The 14582-nt window shown below is 39.5% G+C and overlaps 2 long non-coding RNA genes across 5 annotated transcripts; one reads left to right on the top strand and one right to left on the bottom strand.

Moving 5' to 3' along the window:
* Positions 1 to 568: 568 nt before the first annotated feature.
* On the bottom strand, positions 569 to 7391 carry LOC145435832 (uncharacterized). 4 transcript variants are annotated; one of them, XR_013914051.1, is made up of 6 exons: positions 7034 to 7391; positions 5620 to 5729; positions 5094 to 5273; positions 3546 to 3758; positions 2216 to 2302; positions 569 to 1269 (listed from the first exon to the last, which is right to left on the bottom strand). It is a non-coding gene; the product is annotated as an uncharacterized LOC145435832 (long non-coding RNA). The 4 variants fall into 3 exon arrangements; XR_013914052.1 differs by having other exon boundaries at positions 569 to 1266; positions 2212 to 2302; positions 5620 to 7391; XR_013914053.1 differs by lacking the exons at positions 569 to 1269; positions 2216 to 2302 and having other exon boundaries at positions 2311 to 3758; positions 5620 to 7391.
* A 5765-nt stretch (positions 7392 to 13156) lies between these two features.
* Positions 13157 to 14551, top strand: LOC145435831 (uncharacterized). The gene is made up of 3 exons (XR_013914050.1): positions 13157 to 13437; positions 13671 to 13850; positions 14061 to 14551. It is a non-coding gene; the product is annotated as an uncharacterized LOC145435831 (long non-coding RNA).
* Positions 14552 to 14582: the final 31 nt, after the last annotated feature.

Here is a 14582-nt window from a genome sequence, read left to right as displayed (position 1 = left end):
AGAAAAATTCTGAAATGGCGAGAGTTTCGGATAATACGTAATGAAATAAGAATTACTATAACGGCTAAAAATATTGACATGTCATGGCGCAATTAATTTACTACTAACAGCCACAGTGTAAGTCGAAGAGTACCGAACGGTAAGAAGTTTTGGAACTTATGCGATGAAAGAAGAGTTATATACAACAATGGCTAAAAATATTGGCCCGTCATCAATGAATTAATTTACTACAAAAAGCCACAGTGTGCGCCGCAGAGTGCCTAACGTTAAGAAGTTTTGGAACTTATGCAATGAATGAAGAATTATTACAACAACAGCTAAAAATATTGACCCGTCCTCAATGAATTAATTTACTACAAAAAGCCACAGTGTAAGCCGCCTATAGTACGGTACCTAATGTTTTGAAGTTTTGGACATATGTAATGAAACCAGAATTATTCCAACAATGGCTAAAAATATTGGCCCGTCATCAATGAATTAATTTACTACAAAAAGCCACAGTGTAAGCCGCAGAGTGCCTAACGTTAAGAAGTTTATAAACTTATGCAATGAATGAAGAATTATTACAACATGAAAGAAGAATTGTTACAACAACAGCTAAAAATATTGACCCGTCATCAATGAATTAATTTACTACAAAAAGCCACAGTGTAAGCCGCCTAGTACCTAATGTTTTGAAGTTTTGGACATATGTAATGAAACCAGAATTATAATAACGGCTAAAATCATTGACCCGTTCTCAATAAATGAATCAAATTAAATTACAATGAACACTTGAACAGCCACAGTCAGCCACACCTAACGTTAGAAAGTTTCGAAACGTATGTAATGAAACAGGAATTAATATACCGGCTTGAAACATTGACCGGTCCTCGATTAATTAGGTTATTACAAATTGTCACAGTGAAAGGCGCCGAGTACCTAATGCAATGACACAAGAATTATAACGGCTAAAAATATTGACCTGTCCTTGGTGAATTATTCAAATTAATTTACTACGAACAGCCAAAGCCTACCTAACGTTACAAAGTTTCGAGACAGCAGCAGTGTACTTAACGTTTGGAAGTTTCGAAGGAGAGTTCGTGACGACGGACCATGAATTAGAGGCTGATGGAGCGAACTTGATGTTGAACAGCCAGTATATTGCCAGTATTATGGTCGTAGCATGATGGAAGCTTCTGACCCCTTTGATAACTTTGCCAAAAAAGAGAACTTTCCATTCATTCAGGATCGTATTGTACTTGATCGTCGGATATAATTCTTTGGCTCCTGATAAATAAAAATGATATTAGCTTAGTACTATCGATGTGGTCTGAGATTAAGAATTGAGTTGAGTATGAGGCCTAATAATAGGGTTACCATGCGTCCTCTTTCAATAGGATTTGTCCTCTTTCTTGACTTTTTTTAAAAGTGTCCTCGGAGGACGCCCTTTTGTCCTCTTTTTTGAGATTTTGTCCTCTTTTTTGAAAATTTAGGTCACATTTAGAGCGAAATGCGAGTGATATGCCGTAAATTAGCACAGAAGTGACTCTATGGCGGGTATTTCGGAGTGAAAAACGGTGATTGGAGCTCTGAGCGAAAAGTTGACCTTTTTTAAAAATTTTCCAGTCAACCGGTCACAAAGTGGGCAAAATTCACCGATTTTTGAGAATTCTTCTCCGGTTTTGCAAGTCTCGAATTTCTGAAAAAGTGTCCTCTTTTTAGATTTCCAAAATATGGTAAGCCTACCTAATAAGTCATTACCGCGCGAGTCGGGGTCATGCAAAGAGGTAAGAAAACGATCGTACGTGATGGTGCTTTCAAGGATATCGAGCGAGCATAATGGTACCCAGAGTGGAATGATTTTAGCATCAGTCGTAACACTGCAACTTTTTAAGTGAAATAGGAGGGGCCAATATTGGTTTCACATCATCTTCTTTGATTGGACGCCATATACTAGTGACAATTTCACCATAGTGTCCTACAGTAGCATGGACACGGGAAAATCTCGTTACTCACTGATATTGGATTACATCATTCTTTCGATTTACAGTGACCTGTCGAGATACCAATTTTTATCAAATACAGTGTTAATACAGCAATACAGTGTTAATAGTGCCATAAATTGCCTTTTTTGAATGATGTGAATGATGTAGCCTGATGGCAGTGAGCCATGCGATTTGCTTGTGTCCACAACACAGTGACATAATGCTTTCACATACACCAAACAACTTACTTTGTCAACAAAGAGGAGCTGCCATAGTTGTCATTGAAGAATTGAAGATCGTTGGGATCCCGACCATCCACCCCAGTTTTTGACGACCTGAACGAGAAGTGTCAGAAATCAACTCAATGTATGTTTTGACGCGACTGCGACATCGTAAATCAGCAAATCAGCGACTTTGAAACCTTGCGCGGGCCCCTCTAATGTTGATAAAGATTTTCAGTCATCCGACAGGAGGTAACACAGTTGGGCAAGAGTGAAAACATGACATATATTACTACGCAGCAAATTCGATGACAATTATGTTACGACAAGCAAGTGTGCAGTCATGTCCTGCAAGGAGTTGCAGGTCGCCTTTGTATACCTCTGGGCTCATTTGACAAGGAATATTCCAAGCTTGGACATATGAATATCACGGTTGCGGCGAGGCTGCGTACATCGCGTTGTGCAAAGGTTTCACCGCTGACAATATTTCTGCGAGTACTAATAAATATTATAATCAATTTCTAGAATCGCCTTGCAGCCAGAGGGTTGGTCGCCCTTATATCTAAGGAAGAAATGTCTACGTCTGGAAGTATGTGCGATTAAAAAATTCAAGAAAACTAAAATCTGCCCAAAAAGAACAATGTATGTTAATTTAAAAAGTATCTTTAGGTCACCGACGAGTTTTATACATTTTGAAAACTGACTTCACTTTTTGCTAACCCATGGTAATAATTAGGGCCATTCAAAGCCATATTTCGTTCTATGCATCAGCAAGTCGTGAAATCAATTTCAACACAAAACCGTATCCCTTTGAGCTATATTAAAGCTATGAAGTCACATTTTCCTGATTAGGTCATAAAGCTCAAAATTTACATCAAGAAGCGATCGGACAAAAACGAGGTTTAACAAATAATGGAGCTGCAAATACAAGACATTTCACCAGCGCTTTATGCACCCCTGCAGAAGTGGCAACCCACATCAGCGTCTGTGGAGCTCTCACTTTCCTTACCAAAGTCATTTTACGTCCGAATCGTAACTTCAAAGACTTTAACATTTCACACTACTACTGTACTGCAACAGTGATTTAGAATAAAAAATGGACGTGTATAACTGTTGTTGCATAGGTTTTACTCTTTAGTTCCGTCAGTGCCGATATTTGCATGTAAAAATACACCATTTTCACATAAATTCATATTTTCCAAAAAATAAAGTCATATTATTGATTTTCTAAGGTCATATAAAAATGGCCCTAGTTATAATATATATGTCATTTGTTGTGTCATGAAAAATGATTGCGCATGCCACAAATGCCGAGGGATTGTGCCGTCAGTGACTTGATCATAACACTGCTTTATACCTACGGTACCCAATGCGCATCGATCAAGATCGGGTAAATCTCCAGCAGACTGTGTTGACATCCCATTCAGAATGGCCTCGCGACGCGATTCGAATGTTCTTTTCATCATATCCAGAATCGTTTCCTTGTGAGGTATTCTCCACTTGCCTCTTATTGCGTTTTGATGTATCTCGATGCTGCGCTCGTCGTCTGTGGAGAATATACATGTTGACTCTGTAGGACAAAATAGATCCTAATCAAAACATGACCGGTTATCGGTGCAAGGTGCTACTTCTTGCCAATGTTCCTTCTAAGCTGCTCGCATGCGCACAGACACGAGAAAAATTAGACGTAACATTGTCTGTTGGCGTTATCAGTATCATATCAAAATATTCATATTGAGGATATCTAGATTAGGGTTGCCATACGTCCGGAATTTCCCGGACATGTCCGGAATTTCACTCAAAAACCTGCGTCCAGGAGGAATTTCTAAAATATTCCTAAATGTCCGGAATTTTGAAGGCTTGAAGCAGGCTCAAAAGTTTTTCATAAATCAACATAAACAATACAATTTTTAAGCTGATTTATGCTATTTAAAATCCTCCTTCGCGCCGCGCGCGAGTTAATACAACGTATAATGATATTAGTATGGGCACCAGGCACCACCCTCACCGAAAAATGCTATCAAAATAAATATAAAAAACCATCATTTACTGAAATAAGTTGGATTGTAATTGCAATTATAAGCTAACGGTGTATTCCTAGAGTTGGTTAAGGTCGATTGGATGCTTCAGTCACAGACAGTGGTTCCAAATCTTGGGGTCGTTGCCTATATCTGGGGATCGCGATGATGTTGGACGTAATCAGCTTCCTAGGCCGCGAGTAAGTTTGGGCAAGCTGAATTTTTTTTAGTAATCAGCTTATCAAGTTTTGAACTTTATTGCCACGGAACATTTTCAAGTTGGAAATGAGGCCGCGACCATAAATAGTTGGAAAACACCGGCGAAACCTGCTGGTGCATTTTATAGTAGCCTAATACATGGAATAATCAATATTATTGACAGAATTCATACATAAAATTTAACAACCAAATGCATATACTAAGTGCACAAGTTAAATCGACTACCCTATGGTGGGCCCTAGATCAGTATTTTTTGGGCGGATGGGACAGAAAAATGTTGTTTAGGACCTGATTAAACACATAACCAGATATAGCCACACTGACCAAACAGTACAGCAGGGCTGTCAAACACAATCCCCACAGGCCAGACACAGCCCACCAGACGATTTCATCCGGCGCGTGGAGAAATCTATTGTAGACCCTAGCAAGTAGCAATCACCAGAGATCACATTACATATGGCACAATTCATGACCCATGTTACACTCCATTATTGTGTATTATACAGTTGATGGGCAATGCGTGGCTAGTGTGACGTCATATCGACGGATAATGTGCTACACCTCATTTTAAAATCCGCTAGTGGGCGCTAAACAGTGTCCGGAATTTGCTTCACAAAAATATGGTAACCCTAATCTAGATCAAGAAAGCAAGATACTAAAATGCTCACATTGGATGTTGTGACTCGGGAATTCTTGCAGCGTTGACTAGATTTTTCCACAAGCTGCTGAGATTTCCGTTTGCCGCAGCGTCCATGCTTCTGCTATTCCAAGTTTAAGACGAGAACTTCTTTTTCATGGTGACTTCTCCATTCCCTCAACTTGTTGCAGAGCTTGTCTTTCCCTGATCCCTGCAATGTGGCATAGTTAAAGAAAGGTTTGGATTAAGTTTGGACAAACTTCTGAGATGTGTGTCACCAACATTGAAAAATTGGAATGTAATGCCGCCCCTGCTGTATGATATTACACATTGATAATAATCGTCAATAATTGGTGCATGCATTGCATACGTTGTAGGACTAGCCTATTGCATGAACGTGGTAAGGGGATGTCATTATCAGTGACTTGATCCCAACACTGCTTTATACCTGCCCAATGCGCATCGATCAACGTCGGCTAAATCTCGAACAGACTTTGTGTTGATATCCCATTCAAAATGGCCTCATGACACGATTCAAATGTTCTTTTCATCCTAACCTGAATCTTTTCTTGTCACGTAGTCTTTTCGCCCACTTGACACGTATTGCTTTTTGCTGTACCTCGATGCTGCGCTCGTCTTCTGGAGAATATACCGATGCAGGTTGACTCTGTAATAAATATCTTCATTAAAGCCCAGCAAATTATCAGCTTGCCGGTAATAGCGAGTCAATTTATTGCAGAAAGAGCATAAGTTTTTTTAGGCCCAACTATTTCGTAAGAACAGACAGTTGCGACCAGAAATGAAGATAAGCAGTAGCCTTTAATTCTAAGGTAATGGAGGAAAACAGGCAATTTACATATACGAGATCACAATTTCATCAAAATTAAGATTTTTAGGGTTAAAAATGTCAAAATTGTCAGAATGTCAGATTTTATCGGTCAAAATCTTCGGTTTTTAGATAAAAATAAAATCACCCTAGGAGAACATCACATATTCGTTGAAGAAGTTCATATCAACATATTCCAACATATTCTATTCGGGAAACAAAAAAGTACTAACCTATGGTAGATTAGTAATCTATATAGACCAGGAATGGCCAACCTTTTCGGCTGAAGGGCCACATGCAATTGACGAACGAGTTCACGGTCCACTAGCCACGCCAAGCGGATAAAATTTTCGAAATTTATAAATAAACAAGGTCAATAATATTATTACTCGAGTATTGCGGGTCTATTGTATACTGCCCGCTAGACTCAGTTTGCAAGGACACGACTATTTGGCGTCTGGCCACATCGATATCGCCATTTCACCATTGACGATCTTTATGCGAGCGCAAACGCGAAAAGACTTTCTCCCGTAATTGCGAATACAGTTAGAATCAATCGGATAAAATAGGCGTTTTTTTCGTTTTCAGTAGGGGGAAGGCTACCAAGCAAGAAATCGTGCGAAAATTAAACACGCAAAGCGTGAAGAAAAATTTCGCTGCTATTTTACTTTATTGTAATGTATGACGACTTACTGAAAAGGTGACTGGACCCTGGATCTGCCAATGCGTCGGAAGTGATATTTTAGTCATCAACATCCCAAGTGTCGCAGCCAGAATTGTAATTTTTTGTTGGCATTGCAAGTTCACAATCTGAGCAATTCATTTTCGATAATATAATAGGAAATTAGCTCACGGGTCACGCAAAACCCTGTCGCTGGTCATATTTGGCCCACGGGTTGGCCACCCCTGATATAGACAGGCCAATGCGATAATTTCAGAGCCGGAGCAGCAGCTAGAGCAGGAGCAGTTTAAATTTGCCGCTGCTCTAAAGCCCTGCATAACACGGCGTGATTTTGGCTAAAAATCTATATTCGTTTCTATTACAGATATCGAACAAGACAAGATAATTTTAGTACAGTATGATTACCATGATCATCGCTTTACGACGATAATTCTGTTGACATGCATAGAATATAATTACTCACTTCCATCGTCAAACCAGTCATATTGTCCCATATCTTTGGCAGACAATTCATAAAAATCGCCATTCAATTCAAGCGCATCTCACAACATCATAAATCTCAGATAGGTGATGAACTGTGATCACATCAACTGTGATCACCTTTCTAATATCACCATGGATGATCAGCATTTTCATATTTAATAGCACAAGAGTAATAAATCGCTAACCAGTCTGATGAATCTGAAAAATAGAACGTCATGTTCAAAATTACGCTATTTTAATTACCGGTACTTTTCTCTATCGGCATATAGTTCACTATTAAACTTTGAAACATATTCTATGATGCAGTCTAATGTAGCCATCTCACCATCAATGTTCCCTCTAAGGCTGCGTTCATCGTTTGTTTTGATAGCTATAGTGAAACCAGTCGTCAAAGCCAACCCATTCACATAGCATGAAGTTCTCGAACCAGTACGAAATTTTGGCGTTCACACTCGAGTGATTTTGATATCTTGGCCTCAAAACATGAGCGTTTGTACTTGAGCGTGGTTACGAAGACTAGCCGTTTTTTTAGTCTTTACGCACTGTTGTCCAAGGGTCTGCGCAGTGAGTTGGTGAGTGTGCGCAGACTCGTCAAAAATTAGAGGGAACATTGCTCACCATACTGTAATTTACCAATACAGTATACCGGTAAATTATGGAGTCTCTGGTAAAATATTTCACCAGGTTGTAAAACACAAAGGAAACCGGTTTCTGCGTCATAGCCTTACAGGAATAACAGTGTAAATATCGCCCAAAGCCTGACTTGAGGATATCACAAATGTGACAGTGCCCGTCAAAATCTTCATAGAAAAATATTGTACCATCTTGATCCTGATTGTCAACATGAATTCTTTTTTGCCGCATTTGTCACATAATTTTACAGAGCAAACTTGTCCCTCCATATCTTGCATTCGACAAAATGCAACATATTGGCATGGTATACACATCCTCCTAATATATCAACTGGCTCAACTTTCTTAGGTTCATTATTTACATAGTTAAGCTAAGACATTCCCCAACATGATATACTGTAATCGACTGGTTACCGTATGCACTCTGAAGCTATATATGGTAAGTGCTAAACGATATGCTGCCTCCACACGCCACACGTTACCGTACTGCAGTTAAATGCAGCACACCATCTATGCACACCCCGTAGGCGCGCATATGAATCGGAAACACTTTCCCCGATGAAAACTGATGTGAAATGCATTCTCTACTAACTGGACAAATACGATCAATAACCGTCAGCCGGTAATAAACTCTACACTCAGTTTCGCCAACTTTGCTGGCCGCGTAGTGATCGCCGATGGAAGTGGCTTCCCGGCACTGAAAGTTTTTCAAACCAATCGTAACGCATACGGCAATCACGTGAGCAGTGAAGTAGAACTTCCGTTTTTTTAACCAATCACGTCGGATCGTGAAATAGTGTGAGTGGTGAACTGAAATTTTACCGTCGTTCTGCAACCAATCACGACGGATACTGAAATCGAGGACCGTGAACTAAAATTTCCTGTTTTCCAACCACGGATTCAGAAATCGTGTGAGCTGTGAACTGAAATTATACCTCAGTTTTTCAACCAATCAAGACCAATACTCAAATGTCTTTTTTTTTATAGATAACTAACCTACGCATAGATTCGCACCACCCATCATCACCCTTGCTCGCCGTGAGGAATTGACTACTGAAGTGCTCAGCAATCTGAACGCAGCATGATCGGTTATCAATAGCTGATGACCCAAACCCTCAAATTAAATAAAGTTGATCTTATTTGAAAGCTACCGTCACGCTGATTCTGAAAATAATACATTAAAATTTCATTAGGACAATGGAACTAACCCGAAATAGCCTTCAAAATCTGAAAATAGGCATCGTGCAGCGATGCAGCACAATCACCATAACAACGGCCTTCGCGTTGTTGCGATTGTTCAGAACAATGCCGATTTGCAGACTTTTGGGGTGCACTTCGAGGGGGTTCCATTGCCCCAATAAGATTTTAATGTATATTTTCGGAATCAATGCGACAGTAGATTTCAAATCAGAGCAACGTTATTCCAAACTGAAACGCAACATGTTTTTTACATAACATGTTACGTTTCAGTTTTGAACTTGATTAATTGGAAAACACGTCGCGTTTTCGGTTTTAAACTTGTTTATTTCAAAAACACGTCGGCGTTTTCCGTCGTTTAACGTGTTATTGGAAAAAACATGCAAAAAACACGTTAAATACACGGTTTATTTTTTACAGTGTATAGTAGCATATACGTGAATCCCAAGACGAAAATAATCGAACGAACTATAGCCACAGGCGTGCGATTCGCAGGGCTTTAATTATACATACACTTTCGATGCCTGTACGTGAACCTCAGCGTCATAACGACAAGGTCTAATTAGCGCGTTCTGAAGCAGTAAATTTAGTCAACGTCATTGAGAAAGCCATGATTTAAAGATGGTAACCGAGTGTGACAAAAGCACTCGTCACGGTTATACAAACATAACCTTAAACTACTTTCTACTTCACAAAATATAAAGTAATAAAAGTAAGCAGATTTGTATGAAAACCCGTTAAATAGAAGTAAAAGTAGCCTAGAAACATAACTACTTACTGAAAAATCGTTACGTAGACGTGGGGTTAATCTACGAACGTAACCACTTACTTACTTTGAAATCTCTATTTGTACTTGTATTCGAGCAGAATTGCGACCGATGCATTAATGACTTTAATACTATGTATTTTAAATTATCCACACCTATGAGTCGAAATGTTGTTAAGTAACTCATGTTTTCAACATAACCTAAACGCAAAGTGCACGAATTTCCATGTTTATCAAATACCACAAACTTTGCTTGCTTTCAGAGTTAGTAACTAAGCGCATAACAGAATTTAGAAGTACATTTCGCGCGATCAACTACGCATGATTTTATGTGAATTTCATCGATAGTATCTGAGCTCTATGTGACATAAGTACAATACACTGTAAAAAAAACCGTGTATTTAACGTGTTTTTTGCATGTTTTTTCCAATAACACGTTAAACGACGGAAAACGCCGACGTGTTTTTGAAATAAACAAGTTTAAAACCGAAAACACGACGTGTTTTCCAATTAATCAAGTTCAAAACTGAAACGTAACATGTTATGTAAAAAACATGTTGCGTTTCAGTTTGGAATAACGTTGCTCTGATTTGAAAGCTGCTGTCGCACTGATTCCGAAAATATGCATTAAAATCTAATCAGGGCAATGGAACGCCTTCGAAATACACCCCAAAGTATGAAATTCGGCATTGTTCCGAATATTCGCAATCAAGTTCAAAACTGAAACGCAACATGTTTTTTACATTCTATGTTAAGACCATGCAACTACCAAATATATTGGTTGGATATATAAAAACCAAAGATAACTATGATGAGCACCAGACGGACACGGAAGTAGTGTCAGGGACGCGGATTCTGCGCAATGTTGATACAGTTGGATCAGATTCGGATTTTACTGCACCAATCGGAACGCAACATAATTGCTAATCCTATCGCTGACGATCCGAGCACTCAAATTAAATAAAGTTGAGCTTATTTATAAGCTACTGTCGCATTGATTCCGAAAATATACATTAAAATCTTATCGGGGCAATGGAACCCCCTCGAAATGCACCCTAAAAGTCTGCAAATCGGCATTGTTCTGTACAATCGCAACAACGAAAAGGCCGTTGTTATGGTGATTGTGCTGCATCGCTGCACGATGCCGATTTTCAGATTTTGAAGGCTATTTCGGGCTAGTTCCATTGTCCTAATGAAATTTTAATGTATATTTTCAGAATCAGCGCGACGGTAGCTTTCAAATATGATCAACTTTATTTAATTTGAGCGTTCGGGTCTTCAGCTATTGGATAAGCGATCATGCTGCGTTCAGATTGCTGAGCACTCCAGTAGTCATTTCCTCACGGCGAGCAAGGGTGATGATGGGTGGTGCGAATCTATGCGTAGGTTAGTTATCTATAAAATAAAAAAAGACATTTGAGTATTGGTCGTGATTGGTTGAAAAACTGAGGTATAATTTCAGTTCACGGCTCACACGATTTCCGAATCCGTGTTTGGAAAACAGGAAATTTGAGTTCACGGTACTCGATTTCAGTATCCGTCGTGTCGTGATTGGTTGCAGAACGACGGTAAAATTTCAGTTCACGACTCACACTATTTCACGATCCGACGTGATTGGTTGAAAAAACGGAAGTTCTACTTCACTGCTCACGTGATTGCCGTATGCGTTACGATTGGTTTAAAAAACTTTCAGTGCCGGGAAGCCACTTCCCTCAGAGATTACTGCGCGGCCAGCAAAGTTGGCGAAACTGAGTGTAGAGTTTATTACCGGCTGACGGTTATTGATCGGATTTGTCCAGTTAGTAGAGGATGCATTTCACATCAGTTTTCATCGGGAAAAGTGTTTCCGATTCATATACGCGCCTACGGGGTGTGTATAGTTGGTGTGCTGCATTTAACTGCAGTATGGTACCGTGTGGAGGCAGCAATCCACCAGTATCGTTTAGCACTTACCATATAGCTTCAGAGTGCATACGGTAACCAGCCGATTACAGTATATCATGTTGGGGAATGTCTTCGCTTAACTATGTAAATGATGGACCTAATAAAGTTGAGCCAGTTAACATATTATAAGGATGTGTACACCAAGCCAATATGTTGCATTTTGTCGAATGCAAGACATGGAAGGACAAGTTTGCTCTGTAAAATTGTGTGACAAATACGGCAAAAGAGAATTCATGTTGTCAATCAGGATCAAGATGGTCCAATATTTTTCTATGAAAATTTTGACGGGCACTGTCACATTTGTGGTATCCTCAAGTCAGACTTTGGGCGATATTTACACTGTTATTACTGTGTTTGCTCGCTCACGCATTGAAACAGAGAGTTCGGTTCTCTGGTGGAAGAGTTTGAAGGAACATATAACGACTTTGTAACGAATGCAATGCACGCTCCATGAAGGGAGTTACTTGCGCCGCTGGAAGATACTTATTCTCACAGAAATACAGCAACTGCAAACTTACGAACGCCGTCCATCAAAATGTCCTAAATGCCAGTATACGATTGGTGGATAGGCGCGCTATAGAAGCCCAAATTTAATAGTATAGCCCAAAAATACATGGTAATAATGTTCTGCGGCCCGCAGCGTCATTTACTGTTGAAATGCGGCCCGCTATACAACGGAAGTTGAGAACCCCTGGCTTAGATTGTGAACTTACAATGCCAACAAAAAATTACAATTCTGGCTGCGACACTTGGGATGTTGATGACTAAAATATCAGTTCCGACGCATTGGCAGATCCAGGGTCCAGTCACATTTTCAGTAAATCGTCGTACATTACAATAAATTAAAATAGCAGCGAAATTTTTCTTCACGCTTCGCGTGTTTAATTGTCGCACGATTTCTTGCTTGGTAGCCTATCCCTACTGAAAACGAAAAAAAACGCCTAATTTATCCGATTGAGTCTAACTGTATTCGCAATTACGGGAGAAAGTCTTTTCGCGTTTGCGCTCGCATAAAGATCGTCAATGGTGAAATGTAGGCACAAAATGATTTTCGCATATTATCGGAGATCTTCGATATCAATGTGGCCAGACGCCGAATAGTCGTGTCCTTGCAAACTGAGCCTAGCGGGCGTTATATAATAGACCCGCAATACTCAAGTAATAATATTATTGACCTTGTTTAGTCATAAACTTCGAAATTTTTACCCGCTTGGCGTGGCTAGTGGATCGCGCACTCGTTCGTCAATTGCATGTGGCCCTTTAGCCGAAAAGGTTGGCCATTTCTGGTCTATATAGATTACTAATCTGCCATAGAATAGAACATGTCGGAATATGTTGATATGAACTTCTTCAACGAATACGTGATGTTTTCCTAGGGTGATTTTATTTGAATCTAAACACCGAAGATTTTGACCGATAAAATCTGACATTCTGACAATTTTGACATTTTTCAGCCTAAAAATCTTAATTTTGATGAAAATCGTGATCTCGTATATGTAAATTGCCTGTTTTCCACCATTAGCTAAGAATTTTAGGCTACTGCTTATCTTCATTTCTGGTTCTTACGAAATAGTTAGGCCTGAAAAAACTTTTGTTATTTCTGCAATAAATTGACTCAATATTACCGGCAAGCTGATGATTGGCTGGGCTTTAATGAAGATATTTATTACAGAGTCAACCTCAATCGGTATATTCTCCAGAAGACGAGCGCGGCATCGAGGTACAGCAAAAAGCAATAAGTGTCGAGTGGGTGAAAAGACTACGTGACAAGAAAAGATGGGATAGGCCTATCAACACAAAGTCTGTTCGAGATTAAGCCGATGTTGATCGATGCGCATTGGGCAGGTATAAAGCAGTGTTGGGATCAAGTCACTGATAATGAAAATCCCCCTACCACTTTCATGCAATAGGCTAGTCCTACAACGTATGCATGCACCAATTATTGACGATTAATATCAATGTGTAATATCATACAGCAGGGGCGGCATTACATTCCAATTTATCAATGTTGGTGACAGACATGTCAGAAGTTTGTCCAAACTTAATCCAAACCTTTCTTCAACCATGCCTCATTGCAGGGATCATGGAAAGACAAGCTCTGCAACAAGTTGAGGGAATGGCGAAGACACCATGAAAAAGAAGTTCCCGTCTTAAACTTGAAATAGCAGAAGCATGGACGCTGCGGCAAACGGAAATCTCAGCAGCTTGTGGAAAAATCTAGTCAACGCTGCAAGAATTCTCGAGTCTCAACATGCAATGTGAGCATTTTAGTATCTTGCTTTCTTCATCTATTCTAGATATCCTCAATATGAATATTTTGATATGATACTGATACCAACAGACAATGATACGTCTAATTTTTCTCGAGTCTGTGCGCATGCGAGCAGCTTAGAAGGAACATTGGCGAGAAGTAGCACCTTGCACCGATAACCAGTCATGTTTTAATTAGGATCTATTTTGTCCTACAGAGTCAACATGTATACTATCCACAGACGACGAGCGCAGTATCGAGATAGATCAAAACGCAATAAGAGGCAAGTAGAGAGTACCTGACAAGGAAACGATTTTGAATAGGATGAAATGAACATTCGAATCGCGTCGCGAGGCCATTCTGAATGGGATGTCAACACAGTCTGCTGGAGATTTACCCGATCTTGAACTATGCGCATTGGGTACCGTAGGTATAAAGCAGTGTTATGATCAAGTCACAGACGGCACAATCCCTCGGCATTTGTGGCATGCGCAATCATTTTTCATGACACAACAAATGACATATATATTATAACTGCGGCCATTTTTATATGACCTTAAAAAATCAATCACATGACTTTATTTTTTGGAAAATATGAATCTATGTGAAAATGGTGTATTTTTACATGCAAACATCAGCACTGACGGAACTAAAGAGTAAAACCTATGCACAACAACAGTTATTCACGTCCATTTTCTATTCTAAATCACTGTTGTAGTAGAGTAGGCTAGTAGTGTGA

The sequence above is a fragment of the Botryllus schlosseri genome, chromosome 3, assembly GCF_051294905.1.
Source record: "Botryllus schlosseri isolate E-star chromosome 3, Bs_hap1, whole genome shotgun sequence".
Taxonomy (NCBI): Eukaryota; Metazoa; Chordata; class Ascidiacea; order Stolidobranchia; family Styelidae; genus Botryllus; species Botryllus schlosseri.
Note: the sequence above shows the minus strand (reverse complement) of the source record. Positions and strands in the feature narration are given on the sequence as shown.